General features: G+C 31.2%; 1 protein-coding gene across 9 annotated transcripts in view; it reads right to left on the bottom strand.

Moving 5' to 3' along the window:
- Positions 1 to 14428, bottom strand: part of tn (tripartite motif containing protein thin) — a 267388-nt gene extending 252960 nt beyond the window's left edge. For 4 of the 9 annotated variants that reach the window (XM_075311489.1, XM_075311496.1, XM_075311493.1 and 1 more), the window contains exons 1-2: positions 14150 to 14422; positions 13478 to 13698 (exon numbers count right to left, since the gene is read on the bottom strand). The gene's annotated coding sequence lies outside the window, so the exon portion shown is untranslated. Of the gene's footprint in view, positions 1 to 13477; positions 13699 to 13796; positions 13815 to 13897; positions 14019 to 14149 lie in introns of those variants that run through there. The other 5 variants (XM_075311495.1, XM_075311497.1, XM_075311498.1 and 2 more) reach the window with 4 other exon arrangements.
- Positions 14429 to 18654: the final 4226 nt, after the last annotated feature.

The following is an 18654-nucleotide window of genomic DNA, read 5'->3' as shown; positions in this document are numbered from 1 at the left end:
TAAGACCAAGAAAAAAATATAAACAATTAAACCTAAAAACCTATTGAGTGTCAATAGCTTGACATAGGCTATCTTTATATATGAGAGCTATAGGTATCATTATTGACTGGGCACAAATGTGTTCGAACTTGCCAAACACAATTGTTTGTTAACGCGATCTCTTAGTCACTGTCTATTAAGAATAGCTAACGAGGAAAAAACCAATGTATAAAAAAGCGTCCGCATTAATGAGAAGAGAAGAAAACAACAACAACAACAAACGAAGGATGATACGATAGAACAAAAGGATTTGAAGAATATTAGAGAATGTGGAAAATGTCTCTGAGACAAGCCCACTCATTTACACATACACATACATAACACGTATACCAAAAAAGATAATGAAGACAAAACGAAGATGAGGAAAAATCAACATAAAATTTGTTACTGAAAATGTTCAAAATAAAAAAAGAAAATCAATTCTAAATATAGAGGTGCCAAGCAATGCTGCCGCTTTTATTTTTAGTGATTTGCTTGAATGATTTTGATGATGTTGTTAGCGGTGGTGTTGAGGCATAGGTGAAAGTGGCAACACCTCTTCCTTTGAGAGTAACACACAGGGTGCCGACTTGTATCTTTATGTACAATTAAACTTTTTTCAAATAAGTTTTTGAATGAACTCAAAAAAAACTTAGTTTGATTGAATTAAATTAAAAATTATTTGTACTTAATATTAATTCTTTTATTTTTCTATATCATTTAGTTTTGATAATAAACATCATCTTATCTATAATATTTGTTTTTAACCAACGGAACATAAATTATAGTGTGGCTGGTATGTATTGCAACCAAATTCAGGCTGATCACTTCTACATCGCTCGTCTGACAAGTGACAGATTTATTCATTTTGTTATTTACAAGCTTATAAAATCATTTTGATCTACTGCATTCGGAAATAAATTTATTCGTGATGAAATTCAAGCGTGATAGTGTGATTGCTTTATATTTGGCTGGAAAACTACAAGTGGCATTTAAATGGGAATTTATTTCGTTTTTTTTTGTTTATCGTAGCATTGCTCCTTACCCTGATACTGGCAGTGTTGTGTGACATCCAAATAGAGGAAAAATAACAAGTATATACAGCCGTAAGTTCGGCCAGGCCGAAGCTTATGTGTCCTAAAGGGTGATACGGTCAAAATTTGGTCAATATAAACTTGACGTATTTCTTTCAATTTTGTATTTAAAAAACCTGAACACACCTCATTTTGAAGGTGTGTGTGTGTGTGTAGAATGTTGCTCCTATTTTGATTTTGGAATTCACTCTTCAGTTGTCAAAATGCCGTCCAAGCAAGAAGAGCAGCGTATCAAAATTTTGCTCGCGCATCGCGAAAATCCGAGCTACTCGCACGCAAAGCTGGCAAAATCGCTAAAAGTTGCCAAATCAACCGTTACAAATGTAATTAAAGTGTTTGGGAAACGTTTGTCGACAGCCAGGAAGTCTGGATCGGGGGGAAATTGAAAACCGGAAGCCGCTGAGACGACAAAGAGAGTTGCCGGTAGTTTCAAGTGAAACCCTAACCTCTCTCTCCGAGATGCCGCAAATGAGCTGGGTGTATCGTCTACAACCGTGCATCGAGCCAAAAAACGAGCCGGACTATCGACTTACAAGAAGGTAGTGACTCCTAATCGCGATGATAAACAAAATACGACGGCCAAAGCGCGATCCCGGAGGCTGTACACGACGATGCTGACGAAGTTTGACTGCGTGGTAGTGGACGACGAAACCTACGTCGAAGCCGACTACAAGCAGCTTCCGCGACAGGAGTTTTATACGGCAAAAGGAAGGGGAACGGTAGCAGATATTTTCAAGCACATAAAGCTGTCAAAGTTCGCAAAGAAATATCTGGTTTGGCAAGCCATCTGTACCTATGACTTTAAAAGCAGCATTTTCATAGCTTCCGGGACTGTCAACCAAGAAATTTACGTGAAAGAGTGTTTGAATAAACGTCTGCTGCCTTTCCTGAAGAAACACGGTTGTTCCGTACTGTTTCGGCCGGATTTGGCATCTTGCCATTACGGTAAAAAAGCCATGGAGTGGTACGCCGCCAACAACGTGCAGGTGGTTCCCAAGGACAAGAACCCTCCCAACACGCCAGAGCTCCGCCCAATTGAGAAATACTGGGCTATTGTCAAGCGGAACCTAAAGAAGACCAAAAAAACTGCTAAGGACGAGCAGCAGTTCAAGGCAAACTGGCTTTCTGCGGCGAAGAAGGTGGACAAGGTGGCTGCACAAAATCTGATGGCAGGTGTCAAGCGTGAGGCCCGGATTTGGAAAAGCGAAAGCCTAACTGAATATTTTTCCTGAATTTTATACTAATTGAACTTGAAACAGAAATTTAATTTGATTTTTTAAATAAACGATTTCACCGATTTACACGCGTTTTCCCTTGACCAAATTTTGACCGGATCACCCTTTACACCATGGATTACGTAGAAACTTCTTCTAAACATTGCCATCCACAATCGAATTACTTGGGTTGCGGTAACGCTTGCCGATGGCAAGGTATCTTAAAACCTCCTAGCACCGTCTTCTAAATTGTAAGTAAGTCCATACGTGGTATATATTAAAATAAAAAAGACAGATAATATATAAAATTTACTGTAGAAAAAAAAAACTTTGACAAAATTTTCAAAAGAAATGAAATTTTAACAAAATTTTTTATAGAAACAAAATTTTAACAAAATTTCATATAGAAATAAAATGTTGACAAAATTTTCTATAGAAATAAAAAATTGACAAAACTTTCTTAGAAATAACATTTTGGTAGATTATTTTTGGCTCGAGTGGCAACCATGATTATGAACCGATATGGAACAATTTTTGTGTGATTGGGGATGGGCTATATATAACAATGGACTGAATAGTCTAAGTGAGTCTATAACTTAACAGGGGCTGCCACTTTAATCTAACCTAACATAAGACCGATATGGACCAATTTTGGTATGGTTTTTAGCGGCCATATACTAACACCACGTTCCAAATTTGAACCCGATAGGGTGAATTTTGCTCCTCCAAGAGGCTCCGGAGGTCAAATCTGGAGAACGGTTTATATGGGGGCTGTATATAATTATGGACCTATATGGACTAATTCTGGTATAGTTGTTAGAGACCATATATTTACACCATGTACCAAATTTCAACTGAATCAGATGAATTTTGGTATTCCAAGAGGCTCCGGAGGTCAAATCTGGTGATCGGTTTATATGGGGGCTATATATAATTATGGACCGATTTCGACCAATTTTTGCATGGTTGTTAGAGACCATATACTAACACCATGTACCCAATTTCAGCCGGATCGGATAATATTCGCTCCTACAAGAGGCTCCTCAATCCAAATCTGAGCGTTGGTTTATATGGGGGCTATATATAATTATGGACCGGCTTCGACCAATTTTTGCATGTTTGTTAAGGACCATATACTAGCACAATGTACCAAATTTCAGCTGGATCGGATAAAATTTGCTTCTTTTAGAGACTCCACAAGCCAAATCGGGGGATCGGTTTATATGGGGGCTATATATAATTATGGACCGATTTGAACCAATTTTTGCATGTTTGTGAGAGACTATATACTAATACCATGTATCAAACTGGATTGGATGAATTTTGCTCCTCCAAGAGGCTCCACAAGCCAAATCTGGGGGTCCGTTTATATGGGGGCTATACGTAAAAGTGGACCGATATGGCCCATTTGCAATACCATCCGACCTACATCAGTAACAACTACTTGTGCCAAGTTTCAAGTCGATAGCTTGTTTCGTTCCGAAGTTAGCGTGATTTCAACAGACGAACGGACGGATGGACAGGCTTAGATCGACTCAGAATTTCACCACGACCCAGAATATATATACTTTATGGGGTCTTAGAGCAATATTTCGATGTGATCCTATGGTGGAGGGTATAAAGATGCAAAGCGCTTTTTTATACCCTCCACCATAGGATGGGGGTATATTAACTTTGTCATTCCGTTTGTAACACATCGAAATATTGCTCTAAGACCCCATAAAGTATATATATTCTGGGTCGTGGTGAAATTCTGAGTCGATCTAAGCATGTCCGTCCGTCCGTCCGTCTGTCCGTCTGTCCGTCTGTCCGTCCGTCCGTCTGTCCGTCTGTCCGGCTGTCCGTCCGTCTGTGGAAATCACGCTAACTTCCGAACGAAACAAGCTATCGACTTGAAACTTGGCACAAGTAGTTGTTATTGATGTAGGTCGGATGGTATTGAAAATGGGCCATATCGGACCACGTTTACGTATAGCCCCCATATAAACCGATCCCCAAATTTGGCTTGGGGAGCCTCCCGGAGCAGCAAAATTCATCCGATCCGGTTGTAATTTGGTACGTGGTCTTAGTATACGGTCTCTAACAACCATGCAAAAATTGGTCCATATCGGTCCATAATTATATATAGCCCCCATATAAACCGATCCCCAGATTTGACCTCCGGAGACTTTTGGAGGGGCAAAATTCATCCGATCCGGTTGAAATTTGGTACCTGATGTTAGTATACGGCCTCTAACAACCATGCAAAAATTGGTCCATATCGGTCCATAATTATATATAGCTCCCATATAAACCGATCCCCAGATTTGACCACCGGAGCCTCTTGGAGGAGCAAAATTCATCCGATCCGGTTGAAATTTAGTACGTGGTCTTAGTATACGGTTTTTAACAACCATGCAAAAATTGGTCCATATCGGTCCATAATTATATATAGCCCCCATATAAACCGATCCCCAGATTTGACCTCCGGAGCCTCTTGGAGGGGCAAAATTCATCCGATCCGGTTGAAATTTGGTACCTGATGTTAGTTTACGGCCTCTCATAACCATGCAAAAATTGGTCCATATCGGTCCATAATTATATATAGCCCCCATATAAACCGATCCCCAGATTTGAACTCCGGAGCCTCTTGGAAGAGCAAAATTCATCCGATCCAGTTGAAATTTGGTACATGGTGTTAGTATATGGTCTCTAACAACCATGCAAAAATTGGTCCATATCGGTCCATAATTATATATAGTTCCCATATAAACCGTCCCCAGATTTGACGTCCGGAACCTCTTGGAGGAGCAAAAGTCATCCGATACGGTTGAAATTTGGTACATTTTGTCAATATATGGCCTCTAACAGCCATGTAAAAATTGGTCCATATCGGTCTTTAATTATATATAGCCGATGACTTATTACACAAAAATCGGTCCATATCGCCAAAAATAATCTACCAAAACTTTATTTCCATAGAAAATTTTGTCAAATTTTATTACTATAGAAAGTTTTGTTAAAATTTCATTTCTATAGAAAGTTTTGTCAAAAGTTTATTTCTATAGAAATGTTTGTCAAAATTTTATTTCTATAGAAAATTTTGTAAAAAATTTATTTCTGTAGAAAATTTTGTCAACATTTTATTTCTATACAAAATTTTGTCAAAATTTTATTTCTATACAATATTTTGTCAACATTTTATTTCTATAGAAATTTTTGTCAAAATTGTATTGCTATAGAAAATTTTGTCAACATTTTACTTCCATAGAAAATTTTGTCAACATTTTATTTCTATAGAAAATTTTGTCAAATTTTTATTTCTATAGAAAATTTTGTCAAATTTTTATTTCTATAGAAAATTTTGTCAAACTAGATTATATACGTATTTAATCGGCCTTTTTTTGTTTAATATATACCCCGTATGGGCTAACTTACAATTTAGAAGACAGTGTTAAAAAGTTTTACGATACCTTGCCATCGGCAAGTGTTATCGCAACCCAAGTAATTCGATTGTGGATGACAGCCTTTAGTAGAAGTTCCTACGCAATCCATGGTGGAGGGTACATAAGATTCGGCCTGGCCGAACTTACGGCCGTATATACTTGTTTTTTGTTGCATTACATACCAGCCATCCAGTAATGCTAGAATTTTATTTTTTTCTACATCTATTATTTTTAGTGATGATCGTCACCTTATCTATAGTATTTTTCCCCCAATATACACAACAAAAATTATTATCGTTATCTTCTTCGATATGATTGATTTTCTTCATTTAGAAAAACATTTGTTGATTTTGGCACTGATATGAGATGCTTAAAAAAAATTGCTTATATACGTCCATCTAAGTTTTCCACTTTTTTAAATTGGCCATCACTGACAGCTGCGAACAATAGGTATATTTGTTCAGTGATGATATTTGGGCATTAAATGCAATTTGCCAATTATCCTTAGGGAGCATGTCAATAAAATTTCTCCATTTCATATAATAGATAAATATTACATTATAATTGCCTTGTATTAAAAAAAAAGAAAAACAAATAGCAATTGATGTATGGCAAATTACAGAGGATTTCCAGATTTCCAGATTTGCGATAAAAAAAATCATATGATTACGCCCCATCTCTGCTGACAAAGCCCTCAGGGACGTCAAAGTCATTTTATTGGTATATAATTATATTTAAGCTCAATAGTTTTTGCCTATTCATCATTCATCACAAAGATTTAATGTGCTTTGTTCATTCTATTATTTTGATTTGCTTCCTGTGAACTAACCATTTTTTTTTTGGCTCTTGGTTTGGAATATTCTTTATTTTCTTCTTTCTGACACAATTTTGCTAATTGTGTCTACTTAATGTTCATATTTTATTTTTGTGCCAAAATAAAATAAACATTTGCTAAAATTTAGATTATACTATGATGATGGATAAGTTGATCCAAATGGCATGTGAGCAATTTTTCCCCACAGACCTATTGGCAATTCAAACAAAGGAGGTATATTTCATTAGCATATCACGAGGGATGGTTCGAAGTCGAAAGCAGAATAGAAAAATTTCCTTATGTTCTGATTTCTTTATTTCACATCGGAACATATCTAGATACAGCTTACAATTTATCTTTTTTGGAAAATTTTGTCTTCAATGCATTTTTTTATGGTTGAGGGTCCATATATTCAGTAGACTGAAAGACGGACATCGCTATATTAATTTAAAATTTCAACAGCTTTAATGTGACTTATAATTTCTAGACTGACCGAAGTAGTCATTCGGACCTTACACTGAGCTATTACAAAACCTTTTATAAATCCGAAATATATATTTGTTATCAGCATATACGATGTCCATAATTTAATGCAGTCTTTTTAAAGGCTATAAATTTTCTCTAATCTATCGTTTCTCCACCATTTAATAATCGCTATCATTTCATATTCTGATGACTGGCTTTCCCCAACCAATATGCCCTCAGCGCTGGACATATTCCCTTGAACATTCTCCGTCGCTCTTACGTTACTGAACGTGCATTATGAGTTTTGTCCTATATATGAGATATACAGCAAAAAATTAGATTTGTTAGATTTGACTACCTTTGTGACGAAATTTGAACGGCCGACAAAGTCATCACACCCAAAACCATCATACACTTATTTCTACAGAAAAATTTGTCAACAAGTTATTTCTTTGGAAATTTTTGTTAAAATTTTATTTCTACAGAAAATTTTGTCAAAATTTTATTTCTTTAGAAAATTTTATAAAAATGTTATTTTTATAGAAAATTTTGTCAAAATTTTATTTCTATAGAAAATTTTGTCAAAACTTTATTTTTACAGAAAATTTTGTCAAAATTTTATTTGTATAGCAATTTTTGTTAAAATTTTATTTCTATACAAATTTTTGTTAAAATTTTATTTCTATACAAATTTTTGTTAAAATTTTATTTCTATAGAAAATTTTATCAAAATTTTATTTTTACAACAAATTTTTGTCAAATTTTATTTATATAGAAAATTTTGTCAAAATTTTATTTCTATAGAAATTTTTGTTAAAATTTTATTTCTATAGAAAATTTTGACAAAATTTTATTTCTATACAAATTTTTGTTAAAATTTTATTTCTATAGAAAATTTTATCAAAATTTTATTTTTACAACAAATTTTTGTCAAATTTTATTTATATAGAAAATTTTGTCAAAATTTTATTTCTATAGAAAATTTTGACAAAATTTTATTTCTATAGAAATTTTTGTTAAAATTATATTTCTATAGAAAATTTTATCTAATTTTATATTTATATAAATTTTTGTCAAAATTTTATATCTATAGAAAATTTTGTCAATATTTCATTTCTATAGAAAATTTTGTCAAAATTTTATTACTATCGAAAATTTTGTCAACATTTTTTTTCAATTTCAATTTCTATGGAAAATTTTGTAAAAATTATGTTTGTATAGGATATTTTGACAAATTTTTGTTCAATAGAAAATTGTATCAAACTTTTATTTCTATAGAAAATTGTATAAAAATTTTATTTCCATAGAACATTCTGTCAAAATTTTATTTCTATAGAAAATTTTGTCACAATTTTATTTCTATAGAAAATTATGGCAAAATTTTATTTCCATAGAAAATTGTGTCAAAATTTCATTTCTATAGAAAATTTTGGCACAATTTTATTTCTATTGAAAATTATGGCAAAATTTTATTTCCATAGAAAATTTTGTCAAAATTTTATTTCTATAGAAACTTTTGTCCAAACATTATTCCTTTTGGAAATTTGGTCAAAACTTTATTCCTATAGAAAATTTTGTCAACATTTTATTTCTATGGAAAATTTTGTCAAAATTTTATATCTATAGAAAATATTGTCAATATTTCATTTCTATAGAAAATTTTGTCAAAATTTTGTTTCTATAGAAAATGTTGACAAAATTTTGTTTCTTTCTGTTTTCTTTTTGTAAATTCAAGCTCGAGGTTGAATTTATAGAACATTTTGTCACAATTTTATTTATATAGAAAATTGTATCAAACTTTCATTTCTAAAGAAAATTATGTCAAAATTTTATTTCCATACACAATATTGTCAAAATTTTATATCTCTATAAAATTTTCTCAAAATTTTGCCTGCATAGAAAATTTTGTCAAAATTTTATTTGTATAGAAAATTTTGTCAATATTTTATTTCTATAGAAAATTTTATAAAAATTTTATTTCTGTAGAAAATTTTGTCAAAATTTTATTTCACAAAAAGTATACAAATCGATTCAAAAAATTTGCAAGTGTCTAAAATTAATATTACAAGGAAAACTAATTGACATTTATGAGTCGATATCATAATTTATTTATTTCTATAAAATTTATTATCAAAATTTTATTTCTATAGAAAATTTTGTTAAAATATTATTTCTTTAGAAATTTTTGTTAAAATTTTATTTTTATAGAAAATTTTATCTAATTTTATTTTTATAAAAAATTGTATTTCTATAGAAAATTTTGTCAAAATTTTATTTCAATTTAATTTATATGGAAAATTTTGTACAAATATATTCGTATAGGAAATTTTGTCAATATTTCAGTTCTATATTGTATCAAAATTTTATTTCTATAGAAAATTGTATCAAAATTTTATTTCCACAGAAAATTTTGTCAAAATTTTATTTCTATAGAAAATTGTATCAAAATTTTATTTCTATAGAAAATTGTATCAAAATTTTATTTCCATAGAAAATTTTGTCAAAAGTTTATTTCTATAGAAAATTGTATCAAAATTTTATTTCTATAGAAAATGGTATCAAAATTCTATTTCTATAGAAAATTTTGTCACAATTTTATTTCTATAGAAAATTATGGCAAAATTTTATTTACATAGAAAATTTTGTCACAATTTTATTTCTATAGAAAATTATGGCAAAATTTTATTTCCATAGAAAATTTTGTCAAAATTTTATTTCTATAGAAAATTTGGTCCAAACATTATTCCTTTTGGAAATTTTGTCAAAACTTTATTCCTATAGACAATTTTGTGAAAATTTTATTTCTTTGGAAAATTTTGTCAAAATTTTATTTTTATAGAAAAATTTCTCAAACTTTCATTTCTATAGAAACTGTTGTCAATTATCTCCGTACAAAAATTTTCCCAAAATTTTATTTCTATGGAAAATTTTGTCAAAAATGTATATCTATACAAAATGTTGTCAAAATTTTATTTCTGTAGAAAATTTTGTCAAAATTTCATTTCTGTAGAAAATTTTGTCAAAATTTCATTTCTATAGAAAATTTTGTCAAAATATTATTCCTTTTGGAAATTTTGTCAAAACTATAGGAATAATCCTATAGAAAATTTTGTCGAAATTTTATTTCTATAGAAAATTTTGTCGAAATTTTATTTATATAGAACATTTTGTCAAAATTTTATTTCTATAGAAAATTTTGTCAACATTTTTTTTTATACAAAATTTTGTTAAAAATTTGTTTCTATAAAAAATTTTGTCAAAATTTTGTTTCTATAGAAAATTTTGTCAAAATTTTTTGTTCTATACAAAATTGTATCAAAATTTTATTTCTATAGAAAATTTTATCAAAATTTTATTTCTATAGAAAATTTTATCAAAATTTTATTTCTATAGAACATTCTGTCAAAATTTTAGTTCTATAAAACATTTTGTCACATTTTTATTTCTATAGAAAATGATGTCACAATTTTATTTCTATAGAAAATTATGTGAAAATTTAATTTCCATAGACACTATTGTCAAAATTTTATATCTCTATAAAATTTTCTTAAAATTTTACCTGCATAGAAAATTTTTTCAAAATTTCATTTGTAAAGAAAATTTTGTAAACATTTTATTTGTATAGAAAATTTTGTCAATATTTTATTTCTACATTTTTTTTAATTTTGTTTTTTGGCATAAAAAGTATACAAATCAATTCAAAAAAATTAGTGCATTAAGTGCAAAATTATATATGACGACGTTTATATTATTTATAAAATTTAAATGAAGAAATCACAAAAATTTTGACATCAGATGCCGGTGTTCCGTTAATCTAGGTGCACAGAAAACCATGTATTTTGTCTTTGTGATAAAAGTTATCTTTTTGATTAAGAAATTAGGTGGGAATAAGCATAAATTCAGTACTAAAACGGGTAGAATTTGAGAACATGTAGGTTGGGAAAATCATCATATCTATACAAAATGTTGTCAAAATTTTATTTCGGTAGAAAATTTTGTCAAAATTTCATTTCTGTAGAAAATTTTGTCAAAATTTCATTTCTATAGAAAATTTTGTCAAAATATTATTCCTTTTGGAAATTGTGTCAAAACTTTATTCCTATAGAAAATTTTGTCAAAATTTTATTTCTATAGAAAATTTTGTCGAAATTTTATTTATATAGAACATTTTGTCAAAATTTTATTTCTATAGAAAATTTTGTCAACATTTTTTCTTATACAAAAGTTTGTTAAAAATTTGTTTCTATAAAAAATTTTGTCAAAATTTTGTTTCTATAGAAAATTTTGTCAAAATTTTTTGTTCTATATAAAATTGTATCAAAATTTTATTTCTATAGAAAATTTTATCAAAATTTTATTTCTATAGAACATTCTGTCAAAATTTTAGTTCTATAAAACATTTTGTCACATTTTTATTTCTATAGAAAATGATGTCACAATTTTATTTCTATAGAAAATTATGTGAAAATTTAATTTCCATAGACAATATTGTCAAAATTTTATATCTCTATAAAATTTTCTTACGGCCATTTTCATGTAGCTCCGTTAGGCTTTAACTCCCAGTTAACAGAAAGTAAATTGCAAATATCTTCTCTCCGGTTAACATTAATTGAAAAATTTTCGGCAGTTAAGTTCCTAACTGGCATATGGAATATACATGCAAGATGGCAGCTATGTCCATAATACGGTTTAAAAGTTCGTTAGTTAACGGAGCACTAACGGAGCTTCATGAAAATGGGGGTTAAAATTTTACCTGCATAGAAAATTTTTTCAAAATTTCATTTGTAAAGAAAATTTTGTAAACATTTTATTTGTATAGAAAATTTTGTCAATATTTTATTTCTACATTTTTTTTTTAAATTTTTTTTTTTGCATAAAAAGTATACAAATCAATTCAAAAAAATTAGTGCATTAAGTGCAAAATTATATATGACGACGTTTATATTATTTATGAAATTTAAATGAAGAAATCACAAAAATTTTGACATCAGATGCCGGTGTTCCGTTAATCTAGGTGCACAGAAAACCATGTATTTTGTCTTTGTGATAAAAGTTATCTTTTTGATTAAGAAATTAGGTGGGAATAAGCATAAATTCAGTACTAAAACGGGTAGAATTTGAGAACATGTAGGTTGGGAAAATCATGTACCTGTTTTTCTTGACCATTCAACATTTTTGAAATTTTTACAGGAAAAAGTGTATTATTATTGTAACAAGGACGATCACATGGTCATATATACCATGTATATATTATGATCATCATTAAAATGAAATTATTCAGAACTTTTACTGTTTTTCAAGCTTAAATATTTTAAAATGGTTTCAAAAATGTTCTAATATTGTTTATGAATCATATGAGGTATAAAATTGATTCAAAAATTTTGCCTACATCTAAAATTAATATTTCGAAGAAAACTAATTGACATTTATGAGTCGAAATTATAAGAGTCTTAAAATTGTTTGTATTAGTCAGAGATCTATCTCCGAAAGATCTCTCTCCGCAATACATTTATATTCCAAAGTCTTATTTTTACTAATAAATCGATTTAGTTATTTTCTGATAACCTCAATTTTTTTCTATTTTCACTTTTGGGGATATTCTACTCGAATAGTGTGTGGTTTTATGACATTAACAAGTGTTTTGCTGTAATAATAATTATAGATTCTTCAACTTTAAATACTCCACACTATCTCACTTTCAAAATAAATGGAGAAATAACATATGCCTAGTCATCACTATGAAGAGCAATAAAACAAGAGAGAGAGAGAGAAACAGAGAGCTAAAGATCTAGTGCTCACCACTATCCCCACAAAAGACAACAAAACTGGCAACTATGTATGTCGGCAACTGAACGAACAAGCAAATTGTGTGTTTTTTTTTTTTCTTCTTCTAAAAATCTTAACAGCAACAACAATTTTATATAAAATCAAAATTTATTTATAAATCTCGAAACAAAAAAAAACCAACAACAACACAATAAGATGAAAGAATTTCAAGATTTTATTTTTCACTTTTTCTTGTTATTGGGTTATTGTTGTTGTTGTTGTTGTTGTTAGATAGCACTCATAAAAATGCATTTTAAAATCTAATAAAAATCATAAATTTCTATTTTTTGGTGAGAGTGTGAAAGTGAATGAATGAGTGAGTGAGTGAAAGAGGGAGAGAGAATACAATGTGTGAGTATGTGTTTTTTGTATTCGTATCCTCCTCTATGGCCATATATATGTATGGTGGTATAGAAAAAAGTGTGTTCTCTACTAGAGTGAGTGTTAAGACCAAGGCGAAATTTTTTATTTAAACAAAAAATAGAAACTTTTTACATAATCACTTCATAAATAGCTTCATGTGGTTAAATTCTATAACCATATGATATCTCCTCGTAAGTCCGTAAGGGAGCATAAATATCCTTGAAGTTTTTGTTTTGTTTTGCTTATATCTCAACTTACTTTAGTTTACAGCCTTGATGAAAATCCTTAGAATCCTTGAATTTATAGCGTAATTGTCTGTTGTGATTGAAACGCATTAGTAATGCGTTTCAATACTGCTAATTAAGCGGAATAATCCAATTGGACTCCACGTTTTTCGTTAAGTTTTATGATATCCGAGAAAAATTCGTAGTACACGTTTAAGGTTCAAGTCGATATTAATAGACCCCGAAAAAATTACACTGAAAATAAATTTGAAATTTTTTCTTATTAAAAACAAAATAAAAAATGTGCTTTTCACACGGGATTTTTTTTAATATTCCTTTTGTGATCACTATACACTTTATTTCAATAATATTTCCGTTTATTTCTTTTTTCTTGTGTATATGTGTTTCCACTTTTTCTTTCTCTAAGCAAATATTGTACGATTTAATCGGACACCTTGTCTACCGTGCACACATTCACCAACTGATTGCAGTGATAATACACGTCACATCACGTAACTCAAATCAATTCTATCGCTCTTGATCACAAACCAAAAAAATTCACGGGTGCGTCTAGACGCCAGCGATATTGGTGACGTCTCTCTCTTTTTATCTATCTGGGCAAGCAAACCACCTTAACTATTTTTTTATCAAAAAATTCACCCTATTAGGGCTATTTTCCTATAAAACAAACAAAAAAAACACAAACCGTTTCCTATGCGTTGTTGATAAATAAATGAATTGAATGCAAAAGGTACTGCAATGATGCGTTTTTTTTTTTTTGGTTGCTCTCCGCTCAAAAGCGATTTCTAACGAAGGCGCACCACGTTTACTATAATTTCTAATGTGAATGTTATTTCTATAGTTGAGTACAATATGTAAAGTGTATTTGGCTGTATTTTATTTTGTGTTCTAAGTTTTTTGTTGCTATTTTATATTTATTTATTTATTTTTTGAATTTCTATTTTCGACGTCCACTCGCGAGCGTCTTTCGAAGATAAATGAATGTTCTTCCCAACCTGTCGTATAGACGCTTACAAACGATTTTTTTTTGCTTTCTTTCCACGGTGAAAAGCTAAAAAGAATTTCTTGTTGTTCCCATTGTTTTTTCTTTTCGTTATTTTTTTTTATTGCAAATGTATTCAAAGTGTGGAAAAGTGAGGTGATCTCTCAGTTGATTATCAACGAGGCAGCAGACGAAGTAAAACCTCGTCATCATCATTATCAGAGTCCCTCTTCGTATTTTCACGCGCCATATGAAAATACTTTTATCTCCACCGGGGAATAAATCGAAATATATTTTATAGGCCCCACACTATGACCAGGTAGTCCGATATAGAATTTTATATGCCACAATTATATTTTTGGTGCTAATCGACCATATCGAACGTATGTGAGGCGTTTCATATATTCCCAGAAATTTGAAATTTCTAAAATTTTCCATAAACTCTCTTATGGTACTTAATGAGCTATTTACATATTATAAATGAACATCCTTCAATTTCACCATATGGGGTGTGATCACGAATTAACCTCCTTTTCGCTTTGGGACCCCATATATAAGGAGATACATATGGCCAAAATATTTTGTTCATACTAAACATTTAATATTCGATGATATTCATCAAATCTTTTTCGATGATTTTCATCGAAATCTTTTTCAATGACTAGTTAACCTCTTTTCCGGCGCATATCTAAGAAGATATGACCTAAATAATTTGTTCATATAAAAATTTGAATTTGTTGAGGATTTTCATCGAAATTTAGATTTTTTTTTTTGACGAATGGTCACGAATTAATTTCACTCTAGGATCCAGATTTAAAGAGATATAGCAAATTTAAGTTTTTCATATAAAAAATTTAACTTTTTGAGGATTTTCATCAAAATTTTGATTTTTGGGGGGTGGTCACGAATTAACCTCATTTTGGCTCTAGGACGCATATTTAAGGAGATATGGCCAATTTAAGTTTTCATATAAAAAATTTGATTTTTGGGGGGGTGGTCACGAAATAACCTCCTTTTGGCTCTAGGACGCATATTTAAGGAGATATGGCCAATTAAAATTTTTCATATAAAAAATTTGATTTTTTTATGAAAATTTTGATTTTTGGGGTATGATCACGAATTAACCTCCTTTTGGCTCTAGCAGGCATATTTAAAGAGATATCGCCAATTTAAGTTTTTCATTTAAAAATTTAGATTTTTTTGAAGATTTTCATCAAAATTTTGATTTTTTTTTGTGGTCACGAATTAACCTTCTTTTCGCTTTAGGACGCATATTTAAGGAGATATGGCCAATTTAAGTTGATCATATAAAAAATTAAATTTTTTGAGGATTTTCATCACAATTTTAATTTCTGTAGGGCGTTCACGAACTAACCTCCTTTTCGATGTAGGATGCATATCTAAGACCAAAATAAGTTTTTCCTATAAAAATTGAATTTTTTGAAGATTTTCAGCAATATTTTGAGTTTTTTTGAGGGGTGGTCACGAATTAACCTCCTTTTGGCTCTAGGACGCATTTTTAAGGAGATATGGTCAATTTAAGTTTTTAGTATAAAAAATTTATTTTTTGAGGATTTTCAGCTCCAGTTTTTTATTTTTTTATACCCACCACCATAGAATGGTGACGGGGTATATTCTTGATCACACGCAGAGAAGGAATATGATCACCTCAACCATGTTTCAAGAGCAAAATGTTATTTTTGGATGGTGATCATATTCCTTCTCTGGGTGCAGGGAGAAATTCTAAGACGATATAAGCATGTCCGTCTGTCTGTTGTAATCACGCTACAGCCTTCAATAATGGCGCTATCGTCCTGAAATTTGGCACAGATTCGTCTTTTATTTGCAGGCAGGTCAAGTTCGAAAATGGGCTACATCGGTCCAAGTCTTGATATAGTCCCCATATAAACCGACCTACCGATTTGGGGTCTTGGGCATATAAAAACCGTAGTTTTTATCCAATTTACCTGAAATTGGAAATCTAGAGGTATTTTAGGGCCATTAAAAAGTGTACCGAAAATGGTGCCTATCGGTCTATGTTTTGGTATAGCCCCCATATGGACCGATTTCCCGATTTTGCTTATTGGTCTTCTAGAATCCGTAATTTTTACCCAATTTGCCTCAAATCAGAAATCTAGAGGTATTCTAGGACCTTAAGGAGGTGTGCCGAAAATGGTGAGTATCGGTCCATGTTTTGATATAGCCCCCATATGAACCGATCTTTATTTTATTTCTTGGGCTTCTAGAATCCGTAGTTTTTATCCAATTTACCTGAAAATGGAAATCTAGAGGTATTTTAAGACCGTCAAAAAGTGTATCGAAAATGGTGCCTATCGGTCCATGTTTTGGTATAGCCCCCTTATGGACTGATTTCCCGATTTAGTTGATTGGGCGGATAGAAAGTGTATTTTCTATCTGATTTGCCTGATATTGAAAATCCAGAGGTATTCTAGGACCATAAAGAGATGTGCCGAAAATGGTGAGTATCGGTCCATGTTTTGATATAGCCCCCATATAGACCGATCTCCCGATTTTACTCCTTGGGTTTCTAGATTCCATAGTTTTTATCCAATTTGCCTGAAATTTAAAATCAAGAGGTATTCTAGGACCACAAAGATGTGTGTCGAAAATGATGAGTACCGGTCCATGTTTTGATATAGCCCCTATACAGACCGATCTCCCGATTTTACTTCTTGGGCTTCTAGAATCCGTAGTTTTAATCCAATTTACCTGAAATTTGGAATCTAGAGGTACTCTAGGATCCTAAAGGCGTGTGCCGAAAATGGTGAGTACCAGTCCATGTTATGATATAGCCCCTATATAGACCGATCTACCGATTTTATTTCTTGGGCTTCTAGAATCCGTAGTTTTTATCCAATTTGCCTGAAATTTGGAATCTAGAGGCATTTTAGGAAAATAAAGAGATGTGCCGAAAATGGTGATTATCGGTCGATGTTTTGATATAGCCCTCATATAGACCGATCTCCAGATTTACTTCTTGGGCTTCTAGAATCCGTAGTTTTTATCCAAGTTGCCTGAAATTGCAAATCTAGAAGTATTCTAGGACCATAGAGGGGTGTGCCGAATATATTGAGTATCGGTACAGTTTTTGATATAGCCCCCTTATAAACCGGCCCTCCGATTTGGGGTCTAGGTTCTAGAACTACAATTAAATGTGCTGAATACTGTGTGGATCTTTCCATGTTTTGGTATAGCCCACATTACACCGAACTCAAGATTTAACTCCTAAATATAGTGGCATTTTAGATCCATCGGTCCATTTGGTAAGGCCTCCATATAGACCGATTTCACTTATTGAGGGTATAGAAAGCACACTGGTCATGAAAATTGCTCTAAACTGAATGCAAAATTTCCAGATTTTACTTCTCGTAGTCATTTAAATAATTGGGATGAAAATCTACAAATTTTAGATTTCAAATCAAGGCATTATTTCATCATTTTCTTGCACACTTACAAGAGATGCTTATGATTGCTCTAAAACTCAAACAAAAAATGGTTCTTATAAATTCAGGATCTGATCTAGTCTTCATAGGTAAAATCTTTACATTAATCTGTGGGAAGTGTACTGGTTGAACTGATCAGCATGGGAAAATATCTGTCATCAAACCCCCCCCCCTGAAATTTTCAAAGGAAACTATTATATTTGATTCAAGGTGCTTGGTATTTAAGATTCGGCCCGGCCGAACTTACTACTGTACATACCCTCCACCATAGGATGGGGGTACATTAACTTTGTCATTCCGTTTGTAACACATCGAAATATTGCTCTAAGACCCCATAAAGTATATATATTCTGGGTCGTGGTGAAATTCTGAGTCGATCTGAGCATGTCCGTTCGTCTGTTGAAATCACGCTAACTTCCGAACGAAACAAGCTATCGACTTGAAACTTGGCACAAGTAGTTGTTACTGCTGTAGGTCGGATGGTATAGCAAATGGGCCATATCAGTCCACTTTTACGTATAGCCCCCATATAAACGGACCCCCAAATTTGGCTTGCAGACCCTCTAATAGAAGCAAATTTCATCCGATCCGGCTGAAATTTGGTACATGGTGTTAGTATATGGTGTCTAACAACCATGCAAAAATTGGTCCACATCGGTCCATAATTATATATAGCACCCATATAAACCGATCCCCCGATTTGGCTTTCGGTTTGTATAACAGTCTTTCGTAGAAGTTTCTACG

This window comes from Haematobia irritans, chromosome 5 (genome assembly GCF_050003625.1).
Source record: "Haematobia irritans isolate KBUSLIRL chromosome 5, ASM5000362v1, whole genome shotgun sequence".
Classification (NCBI taxonomy): domain Eukaryota; kingdom Metazoa; phylum Arthropoda; class Insecta; order Diptera; family Muscidae; genus Haematobia; species Haematobia irritans.
Note: the sequence above shows the minus strand (reverse complement) of the source record. Positions and strands in the feature narration are given on the sequence as shown.